Here is a 6,000-nt window from a genome sequence, read left to right as displayed (position 1 = left end):
CAGTACAGCGGGGACACGTTAATGTGAATGTAGCCTAAGACTTGCCCAACGGTGAATCTGTGCTGTGTCCAACTAGGGGGCTCGGGGTCCCCCAGTGAAATCGATTCTTGAGATCCATCTACTGGTACATAGAAATATTACCTATATTAAAGGACTCCAGGATCAGGGAATTTCAAGGCATTGGTGCAGGAGGAGGTGATGTCAATAAAGAAGTAATCCCTTTCTTCTACCCTCGCTTTTAGTGCATGGCTGTTGGTTTGTAAATAGAGGCAGCAGTGGTGATATTGAGATATGTGAGAACATTAATATTGGGGATGTTAGAATTTTTCCCTGGCTTTGCGTTGGTGGCTTGGCTTTGGTTAGGCATCCAGGTGTCACTATTCAGCAACAGTGCTACCAATTGCAAAATCCTGACATCATGGACCTCAGTTACTACAGTACTGATCAGAGTTAAGCAGAAGTGGGATCTTATTTAAACACAGGTTCATCACAATAACATGTTCACACAGTCATTTAGCCAATCTTTAAAAGTGAGGGTAAGATTGAGTGACCAGATAGATCATACTTCTTGCCATTTACACATTTCAGAGCCAGATATTATAGCTAATGTTGATTTTGTTATAACAGTAGCATGCTCATTAAACAAGCAGGTTTAGTAATTAGACATAAACATGTCCCATACGGTAGAATAATTGATTTAGTAATTATTAGAACTCTGTAGATCACCCAAATTCATAAGAAAAAACTGTTAATATAGCTGCCTTAGTTATTTAGCATAGCGCCCACACAGCACTGCTATTACACAGAGTTTTAGTGGATTGTTAATTAGGTTAGTGTCTAAGGGTGAGCAATATAGTAACTCTTTTTATCACACAATCCCTTAGCCAATATTATAGCCACTTGCGAATTTCAAAAGCCAGCTATGGTAGTTAGTGCAAACTCCTGACATCATGGACCTCCGCGAGAGCCTTCTCACAATATAGATAATCAGTTACTACAGTACTGATCAGAGTTAAGCAGAAGTGGGATCTTATACCTCACAGCCGACGTGCCTTAATTTCTGGCTTCAGAAATGCATGATGACTTCTCCCAACCCTACATGGTTACAGAATTTTCTGCACCTCACATTCAGACTTATCTCACGGACACTCTGTGATTGACACCGCACAAGGGGCAGTGATTGATAGGTGCCATGGATCCAGAGATATTCAGGTTTAAAGTGAGAATTTCAGGTGCGATTTTTATATATAAAAATCATTCCTAACGGCATTTTAACAGTTAATATCTCCGTTTCTCACTTAGAAAGACACATTTAGATTCATATGAAAGAGGAGACTCTCTTATTTTATAGGAAAAAAAAGTGAGGTTCTATGTGTCACCAAGCCAAAGATGTAGTCCTGTGAAGTGTACCTCCCCACCTCCAGATTCTTAGCAGCAGCTACAGGGAGAATTCTGAGAATACTGCACACAGGAGCTGCTGCACCTCACAGATAATGGAAATATTCACTTTATAGGTTACTACATTTTGATAAGGAATAATATCAACTAATGTTCATGTTTTAACCATCTCCTCTCCACTCCTAAGAACACACTTTCTCTCTTACTACCTTTAATTTCGTGAAAATTGACTGATACGATGAACATTAGATCCTCTTTGCCTCTTTGTCGTTATTATATATTAACACCGCGACCCAGAACATGTCCATAAAGCTCTATGTAACACCAAAAACACACACATGTTCTGGAATAAAGTTTTTATTTTACACCAGCCTCCATTATTTACACCTATGTTATGAGGTTCTCACTCTCATTCTTATGAAGTGCGGAGGGTTCTGTTATTGTGCGGCTAATACAATGGCGCACATCTAAAAGTGACTTTATTATCTCATTACTTGGGTTATGGATATTTATTTGGGTTATCATTGTGTAAGGAGCATACAATGATTGCACAAAGCTTCACACAGATCTATTTTCTGCAAAAATAGTTTGGTGTCCTCTGTGGATTTAATGTTCCCTTTGCTGCATATTTTGGTGAATATACACATGTGGGGTCTGTATGATCTCCTCACATCTTACTGTTTTAGGAAAGTATTTTTTCTGATTTTGTACATGTTTGTGAGAAAATTTGGAATTTTCATGCAATTTTTCCATTTTATTGCCGTTTTCTGCAAAGGTGGTAGTGTGTATGAATTTAAACGTTATTCTTGTTTACATGGTGATTTCTGGAAAAGTTTGATTTTGGCAGAATAGAAGCTTTTTATTTTGTGTGTGATATATTTTTAAACACATTTGTGGATAACAACCAAATATGTCATGGTTTTTGTTTTAGCATTTTTGGGAGTGTAAATTCTTGATGTCGTGTATTGTGGAATATATAAATCTGCTCACTTTGTGTTATTATTTTTAAATCCCTATTTGTGCGTAAATCTCCACTTCGATGTAAGATTTATGTAAATACGTACGTTAACAAGGCATTTTCAGTGCACTTTTTGTTTAATAATTTGTGTTTGTCACAAAGTTAAATGAGGGTGGTCAAATGTTAATTGCCAAATGCATCGCCTAGTTGTCTGCTTTCAAAATTATATAGGTTTTATGGGTGCCATTACTTTTTAATCAGTTTTATTGATATATTTTGCAGGTTGTGACTGTCTTAAAATCTCTAGCTGAAAAGCAGTTATTTAGTTATTTCAGTTTAAGTGATATTATGATGATTTATTCATGTGAACATATCAATATGAGGCATTTGTGAACTCTACACATGTCCATCTATTACATTAAGGAGATGTTAAGGTAAATATTTTCTGTTTGCAGCACATTTTTTGCCAAAGCCAAATTTCAAGTATTTTTTATAAAATGTTTCAGTTTGAATCAAAATTGCATGAAGGTGCCTATGTCTATAAACTCTTTATTGCAATTTTGAAAATGGATCAAGTGTCTGCTTTCAGAAAATATGTGGTTTGCTGTGGTTTACTTTAAAGGGAACCTACCACCACAAATCTACATATAAAGGTGGAACAGGTGGTAAGTGCATGTATTGGACATGAGGATAACCCTTTTTAGAGCTAATCCTCATGTCCCCGCTATCTTTTTGAAATCTTTATTGCCCTAATATATTTACAATCTAAAATCAGTGATCTATTTATTTTCTAAAATATATTATACACCAATACTAGTTATTAGTTTATTCACTGGATACCCCTAATTAAATTTAAATACAGAATGAAGCACCTCCCCTAATTCATGAATCTGTATACTGCATACAACAAGTTAACTTATACGAAGCAACAATAAATTACTTTGTGTGTTTATATTCCCTTTTTTAAATTGTATCATAAATGCCACATTGAAACCTGTAAATAAAGTTTTTAGATCTTTCTTTGCATTGTTTATGCATAAGAAAAGCCACAGTAGGGAAGATCTCCCGGGTACTGCCCTTAATCACCCACACATCCAACATCCATCACTCTACATAAAAAACATGGTTTAAGTATTTGTTTCAACACTAGAGCCCCCACTACCAATATCTGGAAATAATAGGTCTACATTCTGCAGGACTTCTAATAATAGAATAATGGAGCATAGGGAAAGACCGGGCACACCGGGGCTGGAATGGTTGGGTTGAGTGATCAATGCCTTCTCTCCAAGGCTAATAGGGGACAAGAGGGTACACGAAAACTTTGGAACCCTGACTCGATGAATTTAAAGGCCATGTATCTCCATCCATCAGATAGGGGATAAATGACTCATTGAGGGAGACCAGGACTACCCAAGATTGGCAGAATAATGGGCCATAAGTGCCTTTTAGCTGCCTAATAATGCATCCACTGGCTTCAGACAAGGCAGAAGTCAATCAGAAGTTAACAGAACACTGACATACAGACAAAACATAGGCTTAGTAATCTTATATAGTCTTTTTGTCCAATACAACTATCAACAACTCGAAGCCGCTGGGACCTAATGTAAAATCTGTAGCAGACCCCAAATTAGTACTAGTTTCCGTCTATGGGCCCCATAAGACTCAATCCGGGACAAACCTCATTTCCCAGCATTCTGAATGAGCAACACTCTGATCCAGTTCTGGATCTTTTCACTTACAATACAAAAAGTACAGGATGGACGGTGTATAGATAATGAAACTGAACTGACCATTAACTGTGTTCAATAGCAATGTATTAATATATGAATTCTCCATGTTTAGGCTCTGATCACTTTATCTATAGATATAGAGTTGTGGTTTGTGGTTAATTTGAATATGTAAATAGCTTTAAGACTTTATCATTGGCTTTATGGAAATCAAATCCAAAATTCATTTGGCTTTCTTTACCAATTTCTGGAAAGATGTGATTTTTTTTTTTGTTGTGTCCATAGCAAAAATTAAGTGTGCGATTATGCTTAACAGCAAGATGTGTCTCAATACGAAGAGTGAGGTGTAACCTGCATCTCTTAGGAGGAAGGCTCCAGTGAGTACCCTAGGGCATATTGATGAGATTAGAGAGCCCCCGGCGACATCAGCTGGGTTCCAGAAAGATCAGACCTCCCATAAGACCCTGAAGAGTAGGAGGGCAAAGGATTCTGGGTCAGAACACCCAGAGGCCAAGAGACTCAGGCTAAGCCGAAACGTTGAAGCAAGAAGCAGTGGCCAGGAAAAGGCCACCATTAAGAACCTGAAGAGGAGAACAGAGGATCCTGGGACTGATCACTCAGTGGCCAAGAGACTGGGGCTAAGAACAAACCCAGAAAGAGAGGAGGAGAGAGCAGATGCCAGACCACCAATAAGAACCTGAAGAGGAGAAGAGCAGAGGATTATTGGTTAGGACATCCAGTGGCTAAGAGACTAAGACTAACACAAGTACAGACAGACTGATGGAGCACAAGGAACAGAAACACAGAAGAGAAGCAGGGAACATCTACACAAGAGAGGACAGGCACAGCATACAGAGGGGCACAAGAACTTTATCGAGGAGCACTAACCTATTATTTACCCCAGCAATATATCTTCACAAAAAATAAATTATACTCTCTCTCTTTATCATATGGTGGTGTTTTGTTTTAGTCTGATCTCTCCAACTTCTGTTGAAATTGGGTTGGAAAGAGGTTATCTCTATGTGAGCCGTTCAAGAGTTAGCAAACTTGGTTTCCAGGCTGGTTTCAGTGTTCCCTCTATTTCAGAGGGCAAAACTTGGTAAAAATGCATGAGAGGACCAAGGAACAGCTCCACGGACCCCCCTCATCCATCCTAACCTACCAATGAGCCCTTTGTGCCTGTATGCCCAAATCCTTCTAATATTTCTAAGCTAATACTTGCTTGATGCTTCTATCCAAGGGTCCAGTACAATGGATTTGGGTAGACCATGGGATATTATCTCTAACAGGACCCTATAAGTTAGTTTGCTCTCAAGGGACATAAATCAATATTACCACAAAATCATGTCTACACAGGCACCATGTGGACTATTTAAGTGAATATACATTGCTACATTGGGGCAAGTTACCAGAGACCCTCCATGCTATATCTTCACAGGCTGTTACACTGTTTAGGAGCATTTCCCCCTCCCTCTGCCTACTGTAATCTCACAGTGAGAGGAAGCAGGGTTGAGTGGAAGACAGTGTAAAAGCATGTAAAGCTATAGCATGTTGGGACTCTGGTAAACCTCCATCCCACAGGGCCCATCTGTCTCATTGACATAATTGTAAAAGTTGATATAAGGAAGGAAGGATACTGGATAATGGATATTTGGGCACCAGACTAAATGTTCCCTGAAGACCTTGATGTACCTTCTTAAGTTTGTTTGAGTTCATTCATGTTCTCTTAAAGGGCACCTACCACCACAAATCTACCTATAAAGGTAGATTGGGTGGTAGGTGGATCAATGGGACGTGAGGATAGCCCTTTTAAGGGCTAATCCTCACGTCCCTGCACTTTTTTAATAACTTTAATTTGGTATTTATTCAAATTTACTTATGCGGCTACCGGGGCGTGGAGTAGCCGCATATGAGATT

The sequence above is a fragment of the Engystomops pustulosus genome, chromosome 11 (genome assembly GCF_040894005.1).
Source record: "Engystomops pustulosus chromosome 11, aEngPut4.maternal, whole genome shotgun sequence".
Classification (NCBI taxonomy): domain Eukaryota; kingdom Metazoa; phylum Chordata; class Amphibia; order Anura; family Leptodactylidae; genus Engystomops; species Engystomops pustulosus.
The sequence above is the reverse complement of the archived record's forward strand: the minus strand, read 5'-3'. Positions refer to the sequence as shown.